At 46.2% G+C, this 22,161-nt stretch overlaps 1 protein-coding gene across 2 annotated transcripts in view; it reads left to right on the top strand.

Annotated features, from left to right (window-relative positions):
- NUDCD3 (NudC domain containing 3) overlaps positions 1-22,161 on the top strand; it is a 101,575-nt gene that overhangs the window by 15,439 nt on the left and 63,975 nt on the right. The gene's annotated exons all lie outside the window — the stretch shown is intronic.

Raw genomic sequence — 22,161 nt, 5'->3', positions numbered from 1 at the left:
GGAGTGAGAAAGCAAGCCACCAGATTCAGACTTGAATCACCATCGGCCATGTGGGAGTCCAGCGCCTTTAACCACCATGCCACCTGCTGGCTCCTGATTTTCTTTCTGATTATACTCTATATTGGAAGATACAGACAAGTGTATGAAGAAAAAAGACCCTACTTACCTCCGCTCCCTATCAACTTCTGAGGTATTTCTATAGTTTCTCTGCCTATCAGCAGTGTCTGTGTAGACATGTGTGTGTCCATCTGTCACAGCATTATACTCTCTCTCCTGTTTTGTAGAGACATTGTACCCTGTCCCTTTGCTGGCTTGAATTCATGCCAATGCTGTAAGCATCTCTTGGGCCAGGGCGCTTGCTGTGTGGTGTGCATTGAGAGGGTCTGGTGATGGCTGCCGCTTTTGACGCCCTGGCATAGTCTTGTCATGTATCACGGGTGCCATTTCACTTTCTCTGTGAAACTATTGCTTCCAGGGCAGGTTGGGCAAGAGTGGTCTTCTAAGGGGTGTGGACTGGTCATAGACCAAGGAGCCTGGGTGGGTGTTAGCATGATGTTCCTCCCTCCAGAACACCATGTTGTCATGTGGCTCTGCTTTGAAGTTTGTAGACTTTGCTTTTAGGAAACCTTGGTTTATGTGGAGTATGTAGTACCAAGGCTGTGTCAGATTGTACCCTGTCATCTTCTCCTGTTAGAGCCAGAGGGCCTCAGAGCATGAGAACAGAGAGGAGAGGAGGCTATTGGAATCACCTGGGGAGCTTTCTGCTGGGAAATTGTATTTTACAATAGTGAGAATCAGGGTCTGGTTTCTGTTTACAGCAGAGAGAATGCAATGTGCAAACTGTCACTTGCTTTACTCAAATCTTATGGTTGGAGGGCAGGGTCCGTGTTACTAGAAATGTAAGTGGCCTGACTGCAGTGGCTCTGCTGTGTTAGGAGAAAGCAGCTATTCCCAGACTGCCTAAGGGATGCTTCTAAACTAACCAACTTCTGTTGGAATGTTTACTCCTAAGAATAGTTACACCTAACTTATTTTATTTTTCAAGAAATTATTTTATTGAACTTTATTTATTTATTTATTTAAATTTGACCAGAGAGGAACAGAGTGAGAGTGAGAGAGTGAGAGAGAAGGAGAGGGGGGGAGAGAGAGAGTGAGAGAGAGAGAGAGAGAGAGAGAAAGTGAGAAAGCAAGCTGCCAGATCTGGGACTCAAACTGCGGTTGACCATGTGGGAGTCCAGCGCTCTTAACCACCACACCACCTGCCAACCCCATGTGCTAGCTTATTTTCTTACATCAGGAAGATAATGTACTTCACAAAAAATGCTTTGGGTTGGATTTGAAATACTAGCTGCAGTAGATGGTAGGATAGTGAGGCTTCTTGTGAGTGTGTTGCCCAACCCTGAAGCCAGGGTCCCCTCCTGTGTAATTTTGAAGCATATTCTACCTTTTCATTTCATTTCAGCTAGTCTTTAACTGCTGCTTTAAATGTCAGCTCTCTCGTAATGTCATAATTAAAAAAAAAAAAAAAAAGTAGGGGCCAGCTGATGGCATAGTGGTTATGTTGCTGGACTCCCACATGGCCTACTATAGTTTGAGTCCTGGACCCAGTGGCTTCAAAGTCCCACCAGGTGTGTGTGTGTGCCCGCCCAAGATCCCAGGAGGAGAGTGGAGGAGAAGGGATTGAGGTGTGGCTATTCCCCCTGGGAGCTGCTTTCTCATTTTCCTTCTCACTATCTCTGTCTCTCTCTCTTTCCTCCCTGCCCTAATCGCCCCTTCCCTGTGCATGTGCCCTAAGGCAAAAAGAACCTTGTTAAAAAGAAAATGTAATTGTTTGCCCCAAATAAGACTCCAGACACTCATGGCTCATATGTATCTCTCTGTTTCTTTTCTTTCTCCCTTAAAATCTACTTGTTAAAAGAAGACAGGTTGGGGCTAGCAGGTGGCATGGTGGTTAAGGTGCTGGACTTCCACATGACATGACTGACTTGGTTCAAGTCCCAGACCTGGTGGCTTGTTTTCTCACTTTCTCTCTATGTCTCCCTCTGGTCAAATTAAAAGATAAAGAATAATAACAAATAAAATAAAATAATTAAATTAGAAAAAAAGGAAGAAAATTGCCTCTGGCACGTGTGTGCGTGCGTGCCTGCGCCTGAAATCCCAAGAGAAAAATGGAGAAGAGATTATGGCATGGTTACCCCCTCTGTGGGAGTAATTTCTCACTTTCCCTTTCTCTGTCTTTCTGGCAAGCATACACCTCCTATAGCAAAAATCCTTAAAAAAAAAAAAAAAAGAGAGAGAGAAAGAAAGAAAAAGATGAAAAAAGAAGGTAGGTTGCTGTTTGTTTCCCACTGTCTGGATTACGTAGATTGTTACCTATTGTGTGACTATATGTCCTTTGTCGTGTTTCCTGTAGTTGGAACTGGAGTTAGGGTAGCTTTTTTGAAAGTTACTGAAATGTGTAATGAAACAGTTCTTCTCACTTTTGTCAAAAACTTACTGTGGGGACCAACAGGTGGCATAATGGTTTTGTCGTTGGACTCACACGTAGTTGACTGCTGTTCGAGTCTGGGGCCCAGCGACTTAAAATTCAGGCCAGATCGGGAACCAACAGTTAGCGTAATGGCTATGTTGGTGGACTTCCACATAGTCGACCACGGTTCGCATCCTGGACCCGGTGGCTTAAAACTCACACTGGGCGCGTGTGCGTGCGTGCCCAAGATCCCGAGAGGAGAACGGAGGAGAAGGGATTGTGGTGTGGCCATCCCCCCTGGGGGGTGGTTTCTTGCTTTCTGTCTCTGTCTGTCTGGTGAGCGCACGCACCCTATACCAAAAACCTCTCCAAAAAAAAGAAAAAAAACAAAAAAAACACAAAAAAACCCTATTATGTGAAATTTCTGTGTTTTATGTGCATGTATATATTTCTGTTTCCCCTGTTACATATGATACACATGGAAAAGCACAATTGCTGCATGTATTGCTACATCATACGGCTGATACCTTCCCTTCCATGCAGGTGGGGGTTCCTGTCAATTGGTGCCCAACGTGGGGTGACATGTAGGACTCCAATAGAGATGACTTCTGACACCTGTCCTTGGTGCTCTATTGCCTTCCTACTGTGCAGTAGGGAGCTGGCCCAGCCTCTGCTGATGACCAGCACTGGAACCTGGCTTTGCCTTTGGGTGGCTCTCCCAGAGAGTCCCTGTGGTGCCTCTGTTCTTGCCATCACTGGGGGCTTCATGATGCTAATTCTGGGCCCCCTTCCCTAGAGATCTGATTTTATTTGTGGCCTTGGTGTCCTGCCAGAATTTCAGACATTTCCAGGTGACTGATGTGTGACACATTCAGCATCACATTCTTTTTTTTTTTAAGAATTTATGTAACTTTATTGTTTCATTCATTTATTTAAATTTGATCAGAGAGACAGCATAAGAGAGAGAGAGAGAGAGCGAGAGAGAGAGAGAAAGTGAGAAAGCAAGCCACCAGGTCCAGGACTTGAACCATAGTCAGCCATGTTGGAGTGTCCAGTGCCTTAACCCCCGTGCCACCTGCTGGTCCCCCTCTGCTATTTTTCTTTCTTAAAGAACTATTTAACTTTATTTATTTATTTATTTTGGGAAGTGAGAAAGTAAGCCTCCAAGTCCAGGACTCAAACTGTGGTCAGCCATGCGAGAGTCCAGCACTCTTAACCACCATGCCACCTGCAGGTCCCTCTACTTTTCTTGAAAGTTAATTTGTGTGTATGAAAATTTTTATTGGGAATACATTAAATTTATTCTTTGGATCAGGGAGAATTGATGTCTTTATATTGTTGAGTCTAAGCCTTAACCCCCGTGCCACCTGCTGGTCCCCCTCTGCTATTTTTCTTTCTTAAAGAACTATTTAACTTTATTTATTTATTTATTTTGGGAAGTGAGAAAGTAAGCCTCCAAGTCCAGGACTCAAACTGTGGTCAGCCATGCGAGAGTCCAGCACTCTTAACCACCATGCCACCTGCAGGTCCCTCTACTTTTCTTGAAAGTTAATTTGTGTGTATGAAAATTTTTATTGGGAATACATTAAATTTATTCTTTGGATCAGGGAGAATTGATGTCTTTATATTGTTGAGTCTAAGAACAGCGTATATATCTTTTTTTTTTTTTTTTAGGAGAGTTTTGCTATAGGGCACATGTGCTCTCTGGAGAAACAGAAAGCGAGAAATAACCCTACCCTCCTCGGGGTGTGTGTGTGTGTGGGGGGGAGGCTGACCAGGCTGCAATCTCTTCTCCTCTTCTCCTCTATGCTTCTCTTGGGGTCTTGGCATGAGTTTTAAGTCTCCACGTCTAGGACTCAAACTGCAGTGGACTACGTGGGAGTCCAACGATGTAACCGTTATGCCATCTGCTGGTCCGGAGCAGGATATATGCTTTATTCAGGTTCTGTTTTATGTTCTTCTATAGAAGTGTAATGTTTTTGTTCAGTGTCCTTTATACCAATACTGAATTCTCTTACTGGTTTCTAATCATTTCTCAGCTGATTTTCTTGGATTTTCTATGAGTGTAGACCATGTTGTATTTATTACAGTGTTTTACTAACAACTATATTTAGTGATAAATTATATGTATTTTTCACATTTAGAATTTAAATGTAACTATTTTTCTCTCCTCTCAAATGTGTTGCCAAGCAACTGGAAGGTTGGAGTTGATGGGAACTTAAGTATGGGAGAGGCAGTTCCTGGGCCCTGGGGCTAGCTGTGTTGCCATCTGCTGGAGAAACCAGTCAGTGCTTGGTGTGCTATTGAGCAGGCAGTGGTGTTCTTGGGCAACTGGTGTTGGATGAGAATTTGCAAGTGTGAGCATTGAGATACATTTCAGGCCTTGATCTGGGTCAGACCCCTGAGGCAGTGAGTAGAGATGGTGGTCGGAGAGAAAGGTCCGAGGATGGAGATGTGGGCATGCAGCGTGATGAGGACCTGGGAGAGCATCAAGGTCTACAGGCCAAGTACTGGCACTAGCTGTGTCGGAGTGCACCACTGTGGGCAGGCGGGCAGGAGGCGTGCTGCTGCTGCTCCTCCATTTGTTCCAGGAGCACCTGAAACACAGGCCCACTGTTAATGGTCTTTGATGCCCCTTCTGGCCGAGATGCACAACTGTCTCTGGGAGGGTGACCTCTGTCCTCTGTCTTATGGGTAGTGGCTGCAGGCACTCTGCTCTCCAGGACCTGTCCCTTTATATCCTGTCCTTCATGTTTTTCCTTGGCCACTTTGCCCACCATGCCTATTCTCTCCGCAGAGAGTCAGAAGAGGGGCAACTGGCAGTAGAGGTGGAAAGCAGTGTCAGCTCTGGTTACCTGGTTCGAGCTGGCTGTTGCTGTGTACATCCACTGGTAGTATGTGAGGGGGGCCTTGTCACCTTGTTCACCGCGGGTCCCAGTGTTGGGCAGAGTCGGCACTCAGGAACCCACTGAGTGAGTGAATGATTGAGGTGAAGTGTCACACTCACAGTCAACCTTTGAACTGAATGGATCTCATGGATGTCATTATCCAGTAAAGGACTCTTCCCAGAATTTTACACGTATGTGCCCACTTCCTTCTGTGTCTTCTTAGGACAGCTCATAGGTATGTGGTGACCTGGCAGATGGAGCTGTCAGATTGTCAGCTGTCTCTGTGGTTTCTGTGCCTGGGTTCTTGCCCTCCTCTCCCTTTCCTTGCTTACAGCCTCTGTAGTCTACTGCTTGCAGGCCTAGAGCCATCCTGGAAGGGAGCTAGGGTGACCGGAGTTTTTCTGCCTCGTTATTGAGCTTAGGATGGTTATGGAAGCGGCATTTGTACCGACTGACTGACTTTGAGAGAGGCCCTCAACCCATCTGAGCGCATGGCTGCAGGGTCTTGTAGAGTATGTTTTAAGATCCCCTGGAGGGGTTGCTCGGGTTGCTCAGATCCCCACCTCTGAGCCCTGGGAGCTGAGAAGTCAGACATGGAGCCTGCAGAGATCTGGCCCTGTAAGTAGCAGCTGAGGGGAGGCATCTGAAGAGTGAGGATCTTCTCAGGGCTGGGGTGGCCCAATGTGTCTTACCTCAGCAGTGGGGCTAGAGTATCCTCTTCCATAACTGCTAGTACAGTGCCAACCCTGGTTACCTGGCCTGAGCTTACACCGAGGCATGGTCTGGTGTGTCTTACCTCAGCAGTGGGGCTAGCATATCTTCTTTCATAACTGCTTAGTGTCTGTCTTTTTATTTAATTTTAGATAATGTTCTTCAAAACGAAAATTGCAAAAGTCATACAAAGAATTACCATATACTTATCATTCAACTTCACTGAATATTAGCATTTCTGACAGCCAGGACTGCTTAGTGTATGTGGAGCCTGTGCCCAGATGCCACCACTGTTCAGGAGGTTCTTGCAGGGTTCCTGGGCCAGGTCAGTCTGTCCCTATCACTGTATTTGTGGTGCATTTCGGTCTCCAGTATCTGGGACAGCTTCTGCTTTCTTTATTTATTTTTAATTTGCCAGAGGGCATGTGAGTTCAGAGCCAGAGAGAGGGAGAGGAAAAAGTGAAAAAGTACCCTCTGTGGGGAATGGTCACACCACAATCCCTTCTCTTCCATTTCTTTCTTCTGCTAGGACTTTGGGCACTCATGCAGACAAGCATGGCTTGTTTTTCAAGTTGCTGGGTTTAGGACTCTGACCATGTAATCAGCCATGTGGGATCGAGCTCCTTAACCACCAGGCTATAGGCTGGCCCTGGGACAGCTTCTTAGTCCTATCTCTCATGACCTTGACACCTTTAAAGAGAACTGATCCTTCCCCCTTTCATGGAAAGTTCCTCATGGTAGCTTTTTTCTTTTTTTAAATTTTTTTTTATTCATTCAGTCGTTTTCATTTGACCAGACACACAGAGAGAAGGAAAGTGAGAAAGCAAGCTATGATCGGCCATGAGGGAGTATCCAGCGCCTTAACCACCATGCCATCTGCTGGCCTTCTCATGATAGTTTTGTTAGTCACATCCTGTAACCATGTTCACATTACATGTTTTTAGTGAGACCGCCACAGAAGTGATGCTGTGTCATGTCAGCAGACATACGCTGTTGCTTTGTCCCATCCAGCTGATGGTCACTGTGCTCAGCTGGCTGAGGTGGTGGCTGCCTGTTTTCTCTATGGTGTTATTGTGTTCCCCTTTGTAACTAATACCTGTCTTATGGGGAGATACTTTGAGACTAGATAAATAGTGTTTCTTTACATACTTTTTCTGCATTAATCTTAGCAACTATAGATTTATTCTTGCCAGAAACAATTATTACTGTGGTGTTTGCCAAATGATTTTCTATTTCCATCATTCCTGCCTTTATGAATTAGAATTAATGCTTGTCAAAACACAAAACTATAACAAGTTTAATTTAAAACTCAAATTGACATTTTATTTGCAATGGCAGAATTAGATACTACTCATTCTATAAGGTAGGCATTCTCAGCTGATCTGAACAGAGGAGATTGGCCTGTGTGCAGAGCAGGGCTGAAGCGAGCAGACACAGGGAACAGAAAGCACATCAGTCACTTCAAAGTCCCTTTCTTGGAAGGGTCAAGACAGGGGATTCCCTTAAAACACTGACTCAGGGTGATGGAATCTTCTGTGTTTTGGGAAAATGGCCTATTTCAGAGTTCATTTTGATGATATTGCTTTTATCATGAATGACTCTATTTTGGTCTGGTCTGGTCTGTGGGGGTCCTGTGTAGGAGCTCTGCCCAAACGACTGCTTATATGCTCATAATTTCCCTTGGCACGTTGTAAGGAAGAGATTTCTTTCTCCCCTACTTGTGTGCTCATTCTTCCAGTGTTTATACCACAGTGTGCTTGAGACATTTATTCCCCAGGTTGTGATCTGTTACTCTTCTTTTATGGTTCAGGTTGCTGTTTCCAGTTGACTTGTCCTTTTGGATGTTCACACTATTTTTGAGCATCTGTGCACTTTCTTACACCACTAGATGTTCCAGGTCTAGGTTGTCCTTTCTCTGCCCCAGTGTGGAGAAGACGTTTTCTTCGAGGAGCCTTGGTGTTTTGATTGGAGTCCAAGAGCTGAAGCTGGCCTGTACATGGTTGCCTAGGGTGTCCTTTCTTCTGAGCTCTCTGAGTGGGTGAGGAAGTCCCTCCTGCATTCCTGTAGTTTTGCTTCTTTTCCTTCTGACAGCTTCATAGTTATCTTTTCTCTTCCAGATTATAGCATTTCCCCTTTAAAACCCAGGTGGCATAATGGTTACATTGCTGGACTCCCACTTAGGCAACTGCAGTTCCGAGTCCCTTTCTGTCTCTCTGTCTCTCCAGTGAGTGCAAGTGCCCTGCAGTAAAAAAACTCTCTTAAAAAAACCTATGGCAGGGACCAGCAGATGGCATAATGATTATGTCGCTAGACTCCCACATAGTCGATCGCGGCTCAAATCCTAGACCCAGCAGCTTAAAACTCATATCAGATACATATACATGCATGCCCAAAATCCTGAGAGGAGAATCCAGGAGAAGGGATTGTGGCATGGCCATCCCCATGTCTGTTTCTCTCTGTATCTTGGGTGAACGTGTGCAGCTGATAGCAAAAACAAAACAAAACCAAAAACCAAACCCATGGTGGGACCGGACCAGCTGATGATGTAGCAGTTATGTGGCTGGACTTCCACTTTGTTGACTGTGGTTTGAGTCCTGACCTGGCGGTTGAAACTCAGACTGGGCGCCAAGTGTGTGTGCCCCAAATCCCAAGAGTAGAATGGAGGAGAAGAGATTGTGGCATGGCCATCCTCCCGGTGGGGTGATTTCTTATTTTCTGTCTGTCTCTGTCTCTCTGGCTCTGACGAGCACACGTGTCCTATAGCAAAAATGTCTCAAAAACAAACAAACCTTATGGAGCACTCGTGCCCTATAGCAAAAATGTCTCAAAAACAAACAAGCCTTATGGCATGGATTAGGGATTTTAATCTTGGGGTCCAAAGTCCCTGTATTCACTTGCCAGCTCTACTACTGACAGGCTAGTCACTGGGCCTTAGTTTTCTTGCATATAAAGTGGGTGTGAAACTTAATGGGTTATTGGAAGGGCTAAATGAGATAATGCAGTTAAAGGCTCACTGCCAGCTGTGACTCTTGGATTTAGCAAGTATTTATGAAATGAGTTGAACACATTTCTCTGTGTTTCAAGGCCTTGGGCCAAATGGAGTTTAGGAGTACCAGCCTACCTCAGTCCTCTGCCTTGTCCCTGCCAGCCCTAATAGGGGGAGACTCTGACCTATCAGCATTGCTAGGGGTGGCCTCTAACCTGCTGGCTCCAGTAGAGGGGGCTCTGACCTGTGAGCTCTATTAGATGGGGGTGGGGCAGGAGGGCTTTCTGACCTGCTGGCTCTAATGGGGGTCTCTGACCAGCTGCCCTTTATTGGGGTTAGGGGCCAACCTCTAGCAATGCATGGAAGCTTCCATCTTCTTTCCTCCTTGTTCTCTTGACCTATTGTACAGTTTGCATCAAGAAGGGAGAAGGGACAGCTTCTCTCTAGCCACCCACTGACAGGAGTTTTGGAGTGGGTGCCTCACTGTCCCTGAGTTAGAAGAGCAGTCTTGATTCTGTCTGGGCACATTCTGCTTCCTCTGGCAGAACCCCACACAGCTCTGTGGGTGGTGTTATCCTGCTGTGCGCTGACAGAAACTCCTCCTCTCCTCCTCCTTTTCTGGTACAACTTGTGTATCCATTACTCATTAGGGGTGGGTGCTGGCTCTGAGACTGGAAGGGGTGAGGGCCAGCCTTCCTCTCTGCTGAGGCTGGAGCTGGCAAGGGTGGGTGCTGGGAGGACACCAGCCATACTGCCTCAGTCTTCAGTGGTGGGGGCTAAGCCTGCTGTAGTAGCTGGGCAAGTCTTCTCCTGGGGAGTCCTATGCTCCCCCTGACCTGGAGGGCAATGTCTGAGGGCTGGGCTGGCCATGCACTACCCCATAATGTGGGAGGCAGCAGGGTCTGCAGCTTTCTCTCTCTTACTGCCCAGCAGTAGACTCCTGCCTGAGCAGCTTGCCAGAGCTTCCTGGTGAGTGCATAGATAGTGCTTGTCGTGACCTAGAAACCACCCAGGCATAGGCATTCTGGGTATCCCTAGGGAAAAACCAGGTGAGCAAGAGAAATACCAGTTTAGTTACTCATGCTTTCCTATAGCAAACTTCTGAGTCCTTTGTTTCTGGTTGTTGAGGGCTGCATGCTATCCCTGGCACCTGGGACTGGCTATTCCTAAAGCTCTTAGACCCGTGCCATGTATATTGGGTCTCATATAGGAAAAATGGAAAACTTTTGGGCCAAAAGGCGGTGTGGAGGCTAAGGTGGCTGGATCCCACATGAGTGACTGTGTGGTTCGAATTTGGACCTTAGGTCTTGAAAATCATGCCGGGCATATGTGTGTGTGTGCCCAAAATCCTGAGAGGAGAATGGGGAAGGGATTGCAGCATGACCATCTCCCCAGGGGATGATTTCTCATGCCCTGCCCCTCCATCTCTGAGTGCATGTGCCCTATATCAAAACTAAAAAAAAGAAAACTGTTCCTAAGAAAACCATTCCTCAACTCCCTAGACAGTGAAGGCAGTAAATGCATGTTGGCATTTCCCAAAGCTCAGAGTAAGTAAGAAAGGAGGCCAAGAAAGGCTGTTCATATGGTCGTGGCCTCTGTCAACTACATACCTTCCTCCTGGGACATGAGTGCCTGCTGAGCTCTGAGGTGAGGGTTTTTATATGATTCTCCTGGGACTGTTAGTCTTTTCTGTCCAAGCTAGTCTCACGTGGCTGTTCCATGTGAGGGAACAATCCCAGGGATTCTATGAGCTTGACGTTGTGCGGACTGCATGCAGGCCCCTGTTTGCTGCCTTTCGTTTAAGCTGTGAAACCATCCAGGCCTTGGAGTCATGTCTCCAGAAATTCAGCTTTGTGTCTTTGGGGCTAAGCCCCCCCCCTTTTTTTTTTTTTTTTTGCTGCTGTCTTTATTGAAATATGCCTTTAAAAGTAATTATTATTTATTCTATTTAATTTATTATCATTATTATTTTTAATTTGACCAGATAGAGCGTGGGAAAGTGAGAAAGCAAGCCACCAGGTCCAGGACTCGAACTGTGGTTGGCTATGTGGGAGTCCAGCACCTTAACCACTGTACCACCTCCCAGCCCCATCTGCCTTTCTTGTACTCTCTTATCCTGGAATCTCTTTTTTCCTTCAAACTTTCTTTATACTGTTTTTGTTTTGTTTTGTTTGCAGTAGGGCATGTGTACTTGCTGGTGGGAGACAGAGAGAAAACACCTCCCCCCCCTTTTTTTGGAGAGGTTTTTGCTATAGGGTGCATGGACTCACCAGAAAGAGAGAGACAGAAAGCAAGAAATCACCCCCTGGGGGGATGGCCACGCTGCAATCCCTTCTCCTCTTGGGATCTTGGGCATGCACGCACATGTGCCTGGAGTGAGTTTAAGCCACCGGGTCTGGGACTTAAACTGCGTTCGACTACGTGGGAGTCCAGCAATATAGCCATTATGCCAACTGCTGGTCCCAACATCCCCCTTTTTTAAACTGCTGGATCTGGATTTGAACCATGCAGCTGCTGCTTTAATTACCACATCCTCAGCTGACCCTGGTATTTCTTTCCTTTTTTAAAATTATTGCTAGAGAGTAAGTGTGCTTGCCAAAGAGATAGAAACAGAGAGAGACCGTGCATTGCCTTAGTGTGTGGTCACTGGTGTTTCTTTCTCAAATCTTTTTTTTTTTTTCCAGTTTATTTTTTCTATGAGCAAAAAAGACAGAAGTAGAGAGATAAGAGAGACAGCTCCCCTAACAGGGAGGGTCTCCACACTGCATATATGACTGGAGTACCTAGGGAGGTCTCTGAACTTGAACTGAGAACCTTCCCTAATGGGACTGCCTCACGGAGTAATGTTTTCCTGCTGCACCACCTTTTGGTCCTTTTATTGGTGTTTTGAAAAATGCTGTATACTTGTATTGAAAGCAACCCAGAAGATATGAGGGAGCAGGGCAACTCTGGAGGGCTTCATCCCTGCCACCTACTCTCCATGGAGAGGTAAATGATTAACCTCCCTGCCTTGAGGACTGCTGTTCCCATGGCTTGAGTATCGGCCAGGAGATACTCTATGAAAATACAAGTATACTTAGAGATGTGTCTCCCCTTCCCTTTTTAAACAAAACAGAAAAACACAACAAAACCCAAAAAACCAAGAGCTTAGTTTTTAGGGTAGTTTTAGTTTCACAGCAATACTAACTGAACAGAAAGCACAGAGAGCTCCTGTGTACCCTGTTCCCTCCTGTCAGCCCTCTACCAGCACCCACCCACCTCCACTATTTCTACAGATGCCTGTGTGTTATATACGCCACTCACCTCTTGCTTTTTGAACATGGTGAATCTACAATCTTAAGAGGCCTTGAAGCCAGGGATGGTGTTCCCAGTATTCTATAGAATGGCCGCCCAAAGTTTTTCCAGTTCTGTGAATGTGGGGGTTGAAGGAATTTTGTTGTGGACTTTGCTCTGGCTGTCTTCAGATCCAGTTTTGCAGCCTCATTTCTAATAGGATCAGAGGAGAATGGTGACAGAACAGGGTGACTGAGATTTTTTAAAATCCAAAAAGTTTTTTGTAGAAGAAACTGAGAAAATAAAAACAAAAAGACTGAGGGAGTTTACAGTCTCTCTGAAAATGCCCTGGGGATGTCTGCATTGTGACTGGGCATGGGTGCTGGGCTGCTGTGCCTGGCCCAGGCGGGGCTGCAGAGGATGCAGGTGCCATCCTGGGCTGGGCTTTTGCTGGCCCCAGGCCCCAGTGTCCCTGCTGTACTGCTGTGTTACAGTTAAAATCACATTTCCAAATAAATGTCAGGAGTGAAAAATTGTGGTTGCAACACATGTTGGTTACATATTGAGAGGGTTCCTAACTGCCCAACTTCCCAAATGGTGCAGGGTTCTCCTGCTGCATCATTAGAGCAGGCATTAGGATACGGAGAAAAGGTTTGGAGTTTAATCCTACTGCCAGCACTGTGGGGAACTGTAATCTACAAGCCAAGGAATGAGGGCTGCTCTCCTGCTAAGAGTTAGAGCTTGTGCAAATCTTTGGTGGTCTCCTAGCCAGGTCACTCTTCCCTTACTTAGGCTGATGCTCTGAGATAGCCGCTCACCAGTGCTGCACGGTTAATCCCAGAGGCCTGTCATGCTAGTGTGTAGCTCCTCTCACAGTAGCGTGTGGGGTGGGGTTCACTTTTTGTTAGTTGGCCTACTGTCATTTTGATGGACTGTTGTTTAGAGGATTTTTTTTTTGGCCTTTGCATTGCCTGAAAGGTTGTTAGAAGTACTAAATTGCTTCATCCAAAAAATGTATGTCTTTGAAAAAGCCCATTGATTTTTATTTAGTAACACAATAAATTCCTTTTGTAAATAAATGAGATTCATCCACTTTGACCAACTTTCCAATCCCATAGTTGTCCCAGCGATAACCACTGCTCTTGGGGTTACCTTATGAGAGATATATATTTTTTAATGCATCTGTACTCATTCATCTACACGTCCGGGATTGAAATTCATGTCTCAGGCGGTTGCTCAGTCCTGGGAGCACAGTGACCCTTGCATGTGTGCTGCCTGTTCTGAGGCTGTGTTCCTTAAGAAACTCTGACTGTAGCACTGCTTCCTTGGGTGTAGAGGTTGGTGCCCTTTCTCAAGGCCAGGCATAGCTGACTGCATGTTCATTTTTGTGTTGCAGGGTCCCTGGGGCCTGTCTGGATGCTTTATCAATTTCCTACAGCTGGGCTTGACTCTGCTGGGGCCTGGCTTGGTGTGGGCTGTGCCAATGATTTGCTGTTACGGAAGGCTGGCTACTTGGTGTCTGTGGTCTCACTAGCCCACTCTCCTAAGCCAAGAGCCTGCCTACTGTCTTCGCTTCTCTCAGGACTTGATGCTGTTTGGGTTTCAGTGAGTGGAGTTAGGTTTGTATGTGTCTGTTGGGTGGCAGAGGGCATATCACCATTAGGCCCTGACCACATTGATGTTTGCAAAGACAAATTAGAGCTGCCTGGGGCTTCTGGCATCCCTGTTTCTCAGCCTAGTTAAGAGACGTGTCTTCCTCTCTACTCTGACCTGGTCATCATTATTTTTCTCCGCACATCTCCCCTCACCACCACCCCAAGCTCCTTTTTCTGGCCCACTTGGTGGACACATACTCATTGGGCTCAGGCCTCTGCCTCCCGCTGAAGATACCCATGTTTCTCTTCATTCAACACCCTGTTTCTGCATTTCAGACTTGCTTTGTGGGTAATTAGGATTTGAGGTGCAAGGTCTACCCCTCATTCTTCAGTGATACTTCCTTTTCATTTCAAAACATAAATTAGAAACAAAGAATGTCATTCTAAGTCAATTGTCATCTTGTTCTTTGGGCTTTGTCTGCTCTCCTGGTTATGGGGAGACACAGACATTGGCGCTTTCAGCCACTTGCTCTGTCTGCCCCATTGTTGGGACCCCTCATTGTCGGGTTGGGCTGCCTGCTGCCCCTTTCATAATCAACACTGCTCTCTCTCTCTTCCCTCCGAGTGCAGTAAATTCAGAGAGAAAGCAGAATCATCTGCTGAGGGCACAGAGTTCCCTTGCATGCTGCTAAAGTCTTGCTGACTGTGATCTTTGGAGGTTGAGAGAGAGAAAGAGAGAGAAGCACACTCAATCGGGTCTGGTCGCATCACAGTCTCCTTTCCCGAACCTCTGCCTCATCAGATCTTTTTTTTTTTTTTTTCTTTTTTTTTGGAGAGGTTTTTGCTATAGGGCGCGTGCGCTTGCCAGACAAACAGAGAAAGACATAGAGACAGAAAGCGAGAAATCACCCCCCAGGGGGGATGGTCACGCCACAATCCCTTCTCCATTCTCCTCTCGGGATCTTGGGCACGCACGCACACGCGCCCGGCGTGAGTTTAAGCCACCGGGTCCAGGACGCGAATCGCGGTCGACTATGTGGGAGTCCAGTGACATAGCCATTACGCTAACTGCTGTTTCCCTGCCTCATCAGATCTTGGACACACATGACCTGGCGTGTTTTAAGTTGACTAGGCTGGGATCCTAATCACAGTTGGCCACGTGAATTCCTGCACTGCAGTCTGGTACAATACAGCTGTGCTACAGAAGTGGTACCTATGTGTGCTGGGGTTCTTGCAGGTATGACAGCATTCAGGACTGTGTTAACCCTGGTCTCTAGAATTCCCAGTTACTCAAAGAGCTGGGGACACAGCTTCCCAGTTGAACCCCCTGCTTGGGAGTCAGTTAAAGCGATGGAGTTGAAAATGGTCTAGGAAACCCAGACCAGACTGCGACAGTGCCTGATTGGGACAGCCCTTGCAGAATCGTGATTACCACTGCCCTTGAAGCTTCCAAATCTTAACTCAGAGCCACTCAGGGAAGGGGGATTGGAAGATAACCCCTAGCTTCATGAAGTTTATGTAGCTACACACTTTATGTAGTCAGTCTGTGCAGTGTTTTTTTTTACATACAATCCAATAAATTTTTGCAAACCGAACATCATCATGGAATAACCACCCAGAGCAAGGTATTACCAAACCTAGCAATAATTGAAAGTGTCCTCGTTTCCCCTTTAGTCACTAGCTCTCATCTCCCAGCTACCCAGCTGTTCTGATTCCTGGGGCTGCTGCAAGAGATTACCATAAACTTGGTGGCTTAAAACAACAGAAATCGATTTCCTCATGGTTCTTGGAGGGCAGAAGTCTGAAATAAAGTTGTTGGCAGGGTCTCATTCCTCTTGAGGACTCCAGGCAAAGATCCTTCCTGTCTCTTCTAGCTCCTGGTGGCCTCAGGCTTTGAGTGGTTTGTGGCAGCTTTGTGCCTGTTGTCACATGGCCACCTCCCCAATATGTCTCTCTCTTTTTTTTTTTTTGGAGAGGTTTTTGCTATAGGGCACGTGCACTCACCAGACAGACAGAGAGACAGAGAGCAAGAAATCATCCCCCAGGGGGATGGCCACGCCGCAATCCCTTCTCCTCCATTCTCCTCTACGGGATCTTGGACACGTACATACATGCGCCCGGCCTGAGTTTTAAGCCACCAGGTCTGGGACGTGAATAGCGGTCGACTACATAGGAGTCCAGCGACGTAGCCATTACACTAACTGCTGGTCCCGAGCCAGTATGTCTCTTGTAAGGACACTTGTCACTGGATGTACAGCTGACCTGGATAATCCAAAATGATACCATCTTCAGAAACTTAATCATATCCACAACGCCTCTTTTTCCAAATAAGGCCACATTCACAGGTTCTGGAGATTAAGGGGTGGGCATATCTTTTTGGGGCCCCCTTCTACTCATTGTAGCTGAGATGAGTTTGACCTGGGTTTAAAGTTTATGTGTGGAATCATACAGTATGGACTCTTTGGCTTCTTTTGTTATCATGTTTATTAGACTTACAAACAGAACCAGAAGTTCTTATTCATATAACATTCAGTTCTGCAACTGTGATGTAGCCCTTCATGCCATTGATAAACTGTTGTTATTTTAGGCAGGATCTGGAGTCCCTGCTGTGGTTGGTCACTCTGTGATTGTGGCTCTGTTCTCTCTTAATCTACGGTGTCATTGCTTTCTCTGCCACTTCTGATTTTTTTTTTTTTTTTTTTGTAGAGCTGAGGCCATTTGCTTTGTAGCATGTCACATACTCTGCGGTTAGGTTCAGATGGGACGTTTGGCCCAGTTCTATGTCTTAGTGCGTGAGGAGACAGGTGAAGTTGAGTGCCACCGTTGCTGACTGTGTCCGTGAGGGCCTTGCTGCCAAGGCCACACCTTCTTTGTTGTTGGTAAGCAAGTTGCAGGGGACACAGTTCAAGGCCCCTCAGCCTTGTACCCACTGATGGTGCTGCTCAGTATCAGTCACACATCAGCAACAGCAAAATGGTGATTTGAAGGGTTTTATTACTCCTTTACAGGTGTTGTTTGGCATTTCTTTCCCTGATGCAAGTTTTTTGAGAACCCTGTGTATATGTGAGGCAACTTTTACCTTTTTTTTTTTTTTTTTCTTCTTCTTTTTGCCATAGGGTGCGTGTACTCTCTGGAGAAACACAGAGAATGGGCAAGTGAGAAATTCCCCTTCCCCCATCCCATGCTGGCTACATTGCAGTCCCTCATCTTGCAGTCTCCTCTTGGGATTTTGGGCACACACGCACATGCACCCAGCATGATTTTCAAGTGCTGGTGGTCTAAGACTCAAGCTGTCTTTAGCTATGTGGGAATCCAGAGCCTTAACACCATGCCACCTGCTAGTTCCTTTTGTTTTGTTTGTTTATTTTAGAGAGAAATTTTTGCTATGGGGCATGTGCACTTACTGGAGAGACAGAGACCAAAAGTGAGAAATTAAAGTCAGGTCTTGCTCTGCATTGATACTCGGGCCTCAGCCTCCCTAGCAGCTGGGACCATAGGCATCTCACCTCCTCTATCAGACAAGGTCTCCCTGTGTTGTCTAGGCCAGCCTTGAGCTTGCCAGCCTTCTGCCTCAGTCTCACCCTCAAGTACTTTTGGCATATAGGCCCACACTCCCAACCCCTGTTTTTAGGGTGGGGTAACCTGGTCTCTTTTCTGGCTTCTGCCTGCAAAGCAGCAGTGTCTTGAGCGGCACATGCCAACGTAACTGGGCCTTGAGGATTTTAATTCTGTGCTGTAATCCATTGCTGTGATTTCTCCTCTTCATTCTCTGATTGCCCCTGGTTTGGGCAATGACAGCCTCTGAGACTGACTCCTCTGTCTGTGTGATATGAGTCCCTGTTGTTCTTGGAGCATGTTCTTGCTCTAGAACAGAATGTACCAGCATCACCTCTGTTTGCTCTGCCTCAGCTCTGGAACCGAGTGTTACTGCTAGAAGCTGCAGTGCTGTTTAGGAGGTGGGATTTTTTTTTTTTTTTTCTTTTTGAGAGGTTTTTGCTATAGGGTGCGTGCGTTCACCAGAGAGACAGAAAGCGAGAAGTCACCCCCCAGGGGGGATGGACACTCTACAGTCCCTTCTCCTCCATTCTCCTCTAAGGATCTTGGGCACGCACGTACATGCACCTGGCGTGAGTTTAAGCCACCAGGTCCAGTACTTGAACTGCCGTCGACTACGTGGGAATTCAGCGACATAGCCATTACGCTAACTGCTGGTCCCTAGGAGGTGGGATTTAAGATATACACAGGAGGGTGCTCATGGCAGGGGGCAGGAGGGCCTGTTTTCGCACCCTCTCAGTGCGCAGAACTAGGAGTTGTTTTAAGAAAGCTGGTGTTCCCAGGACCAGCAGTTGGCGTAATGGCGTAATCACTGGACTCCCATGTAGTCGACCGCGGTTTGAGTCCCAGACCTGTGGCTTAAACTCACACTGGACGCGTGTGTGTGCATGCCCGAGATCCTGAGAAGAGACTGGAGGAGAAGGTATTGCAGCGTAACCATCCCCCCTGAAGGGTGATTTCTCGCTTTCTATCTCTCTGTCTCTCTCTGTCTTTCTGGTGAGCACACGTGTCCTATAGCAAAAAAAAAAAAAGAAAAAAGAAAAAAAAAGCTGGCGTTCTCGTCTTCCCTCCAGCTCTGATCCAGCATCTCAGCAGTGTTTCTCACTTATCGGCTCTACTCTTGAACTTCCCTTCATGCACAGTGAGAACCCTTCTTTGTGTTTACTCCCTTCTTCTTTAGAAAGTACATGCGGAGTAATTCAGAGTCCCTGCTGCAGCACCCACCTCAGTGACAGCAAACCTTCTAGGGAAAGTTGAAGGTGCTCTGCTGCTCTGTCACTAGAATGCATCCCACTAGAAGGACTTGATGGGTGACCTGGTCTTATACATCAATTTAATGTGCAGCTGGAGTCATTTGTGTCTGTCTGTATTCAGTTTTAGAGTGTACCTTGTTCACTTTTATAAATTTAGTTTTTAATCTCTAAACTGTTTTCAGAGTTCACAGGTCAAAGCTTTATGAAAGGATGTTCTCAGAGAAAGTTCTACTCTGCTTTTTCTACCTGCCTCTACTGCCCACCCCTCATTCTGTGGTTGTCATTATTTTTGGTATATTCTTTCTGTTTTTCTTTTTGTAAAAATAAAGGAGTAATCCTCCTTACACATGTACACATTGTTTCCTTGTTTCCCTATTTCTTATCAAATGGTAATGTGCTCTGAATACACTTGGATTCTGATTTTTCAGCTAATGGCAGGTGCTGGGCTGTCCCTGAGACCTGTACTGTCTCTGGGGCCATAACTCTGCTCACAGCCAGCCTTCTGTGGCAGGCATTCAGATGGTGATGTAGTGACAGGTGGCCCTATGCCGTGTATTGCTGTGATTTCAAAGTATTGTGTCTTCAGGCTAAATTCCTAAAATTGGAGCTCACAGAGGAAGTGGCTGTGTGGTTTTGTTAGTGCCAACCAAGCCCCCTAAGGGCTGTGCCATCTTGCATTTCACCCACTATGTGAGGTGACAGTGTTCTCTGCAGTTGGCCAGGGGCATGTGTGGAGGTTGAATCTTACCCACCTGAACGGGGATGTGCTGTGCTTTCATGGTCATCCCTTCTTACAGGTGGAGCTCCCTGCCATTTCTTGAGTTTAAGGGCAACTTTTTCTGAGCGTATAATGCTTTTGTCTTTTGCCTATTTTTCTGTTGGGATTCTGTTTTTTTTTTTTTTAACCTTATTTAAAACATTTCTTTTGTAGAGATTTTTGCTATAGGGCACATGCACTCACCAGAGGGACAGAGAAAGACAGACAGAAAGCAAGAAATCATCCCTTAGGGGTGATTTACTCCTTTATTTTTGCAAAAAGAAAAATAGGAAGAGTGTACCATAGGTGATGTTCATACTGCAATTCCTTCTCTTCCATTCTCCTCCTGGATTTTGGCATGCACACACTTGCGCCTGGTGTGAGTTTTAAGCTGCCAGGTCTAAAAACCGTGGTCAAATATGTGAAAGTCCAGTGATATAACCATTATGCCATCTGCTAGTCTCTAAACTTTATTTTTAAAAAGTTCACGACATACTGGGGAGATTATAACTTCATCTGTAATGCACATCATAATATTTCCTCCTCAGTTTATCTTTTTTTTGAGAGTTTTTTTGCTATAGGGCGCATGCACTCACTAGAAAGACAGAGAGACAGAAAGACAGAAAGTGAGAAATCACCCCCCCAGGGAGGATGGCCATGCTGCAATCCCTTCTCTTCCATTCTCCTCTCAGGATCTTCTGGGTTCAAGCCACTGGATCTGGGACTCGAACTGCAATGAACTACGTGGGAGTCCAGTGACATAATCATTACACCAACTGCTGGTCCCCCTCTCAGTTTATCTTTTAACTTTGCTTATGACAGGTTTTTTTTTGTTTCATTGTGGTTTTGGCCAAGGATAAATGTTTGTTTGATTAGTTTAACTTCCCACAGGGCATGTGCACTCTCCAGAGAGGGACAAAGAGAAAGCACCCTCCAATGGGACTCAGTCACACTAATCCCTTCTCCTACTTCTCTGTCCCCTTAGGATTTGGGGCACACATACACATGTGCCTGGTGTGTGTGTGTGTTTGTGTGTGTGTGTGTTTTAAGCCGCCAGGGCCAGAATTCAAACTACATATTTGGCCATGTGGAATCTGACTCCCTTAACCACTAGGTTATGGGGCCTGCCCCAAAGTGTGTTTTTCTAACTATTTTAAGTCTCATAAAAGGTTTCACATTTAGTTTTAAAAAATAATTACTTATTTTTATTTAATTTGCTATAGGGCACATGTGCTCATGAGAGAGACAGGGAAAGTGAAAAAACAAGCCTCCAAGTCCGGCGTCAACCATGTGGTAATGGAGTGCCTTAACCACCTGCCACCTGCTGGCTCCTGCATTTAGATTTCGAGTTGGCATTAGAAGGCATTCTCCATGCTGATGTTTAGAAAGATTTCACCCATTTTTCCTGTTATACCTGCCTTCCCCCCACCCCCAGTGGTTCTGTGAAAATGAGCTCTGTGGCTTCAGTTTTTATATTGTCTCTGATTCACCTGGAATTTACTCTCTTGTTGTGATGTATGGATCCAATTCCATCATTTCCTAACAGTTACTCAATTGTCCTGACAGCATTTGTTGTTAAGTGCAGGGATTGTGTTTTAAAAGGAGTCTCTCAGGTACCATCTGCACTGCTGTGAAACCTTGGCTGAGACTTGGCCTCCATGGGGGCGGGGAGACCTTGCTCAGGGGTACTCTCTGGTCCTGTGACACACAGGGTATATGTTGCACTGGTGTTTCCAGAAATTTCTGGTAGTGCCCTATAGTCTTACATGCAAACAGAGCTCCTGTGGCTGGATGCTTCCCCTGTTCTCTTACTTTTGGGATGCTTTCTGAGATCCTTCCTCAGTGCCGCAGGCCTCTGCATGTCAGGAGTCCCTGTTCCTAGGGGTGCCTCTTCCTGAAAGCATAGAACATTCTCATTGAGCCTGTGGGCATGGGGCTAAAGTGAGAGCCCACATGCTGTGGAGGAGCCCACTGGGACTAGATCACTTTTTCCGTTGGTGAAATGGGGACTTGCACTGGCAAGCTCTGTAGTCCCTCATGACCATTTGGTCTGTAGCTGTGAGAGGCGTTTGTCTGGGGCATGTTATGCTTCAGCCAGCCAGAGTTCCCAGTACCTGGCTTTTATCTTTTCGTGGGCTGTGATGTCTGTGAACTGGGGGATGCCAGTGCTGCTCCTTGGAGCTCCATCAGTACCAGTGGCCTGGCCTGTGCTGTCTCCTTGGGACAGCCTGTCTCTTCCATTCTTCAGTGGTGCAGCAGGCTGGCAGTGGCCCCTTGTGTGAGGAACAGCCATGTGGCCTAGTACTGGGATGCTATCTCTTCTCTTATGGGCTCTTTTGCTGGTTCATCTCTAGAGAGGTGGTTCTGCTCAGCAACTGCTGAGTTTCCACTGTAAAATGTAAAGCGAGGGCCGGCAGGTGGCATGGTGGTTAAGGTGTCAGATTCCCACATGACTGACCACAGTTCAAATCCCGGACCTGACAGCTTGCTTTCTTACTCTCTTTCTCTGTCTCTCTTTGGTTATATTAAAGAATAATAATAATCAAATCAAATCAAATAATTCTTTTTAAAAAATGTAAAGCAAGCTTTTACCCAAAACTCTGCCATCACAGCCCTCCCATAGCAATGTTCCACTTTTATAACAAATATTTTGTAATACCCCACCCCCTACTG

This window comes from Tupaia chinensis, unplaced genomic scaffold (genome assembly GCF_000334495.1).
Source record: "Tupaia chinensis unplaced genomic scaffold, TupChi_1.0 Scaffold144150_1, whole genome shotgun sequence".
Taxonomy (NCBI): domain Eukaryota; kingdom Metazoa; phylum Chordata; class Mammalia; order Scandentia; family Tupaiidae; genus Tupaia; species Tupaia belangeri.
Note: the sequence above shows the minus strand (reverse complement) of the source record. Positions and strands in the feature narration are given on the sequence as shown.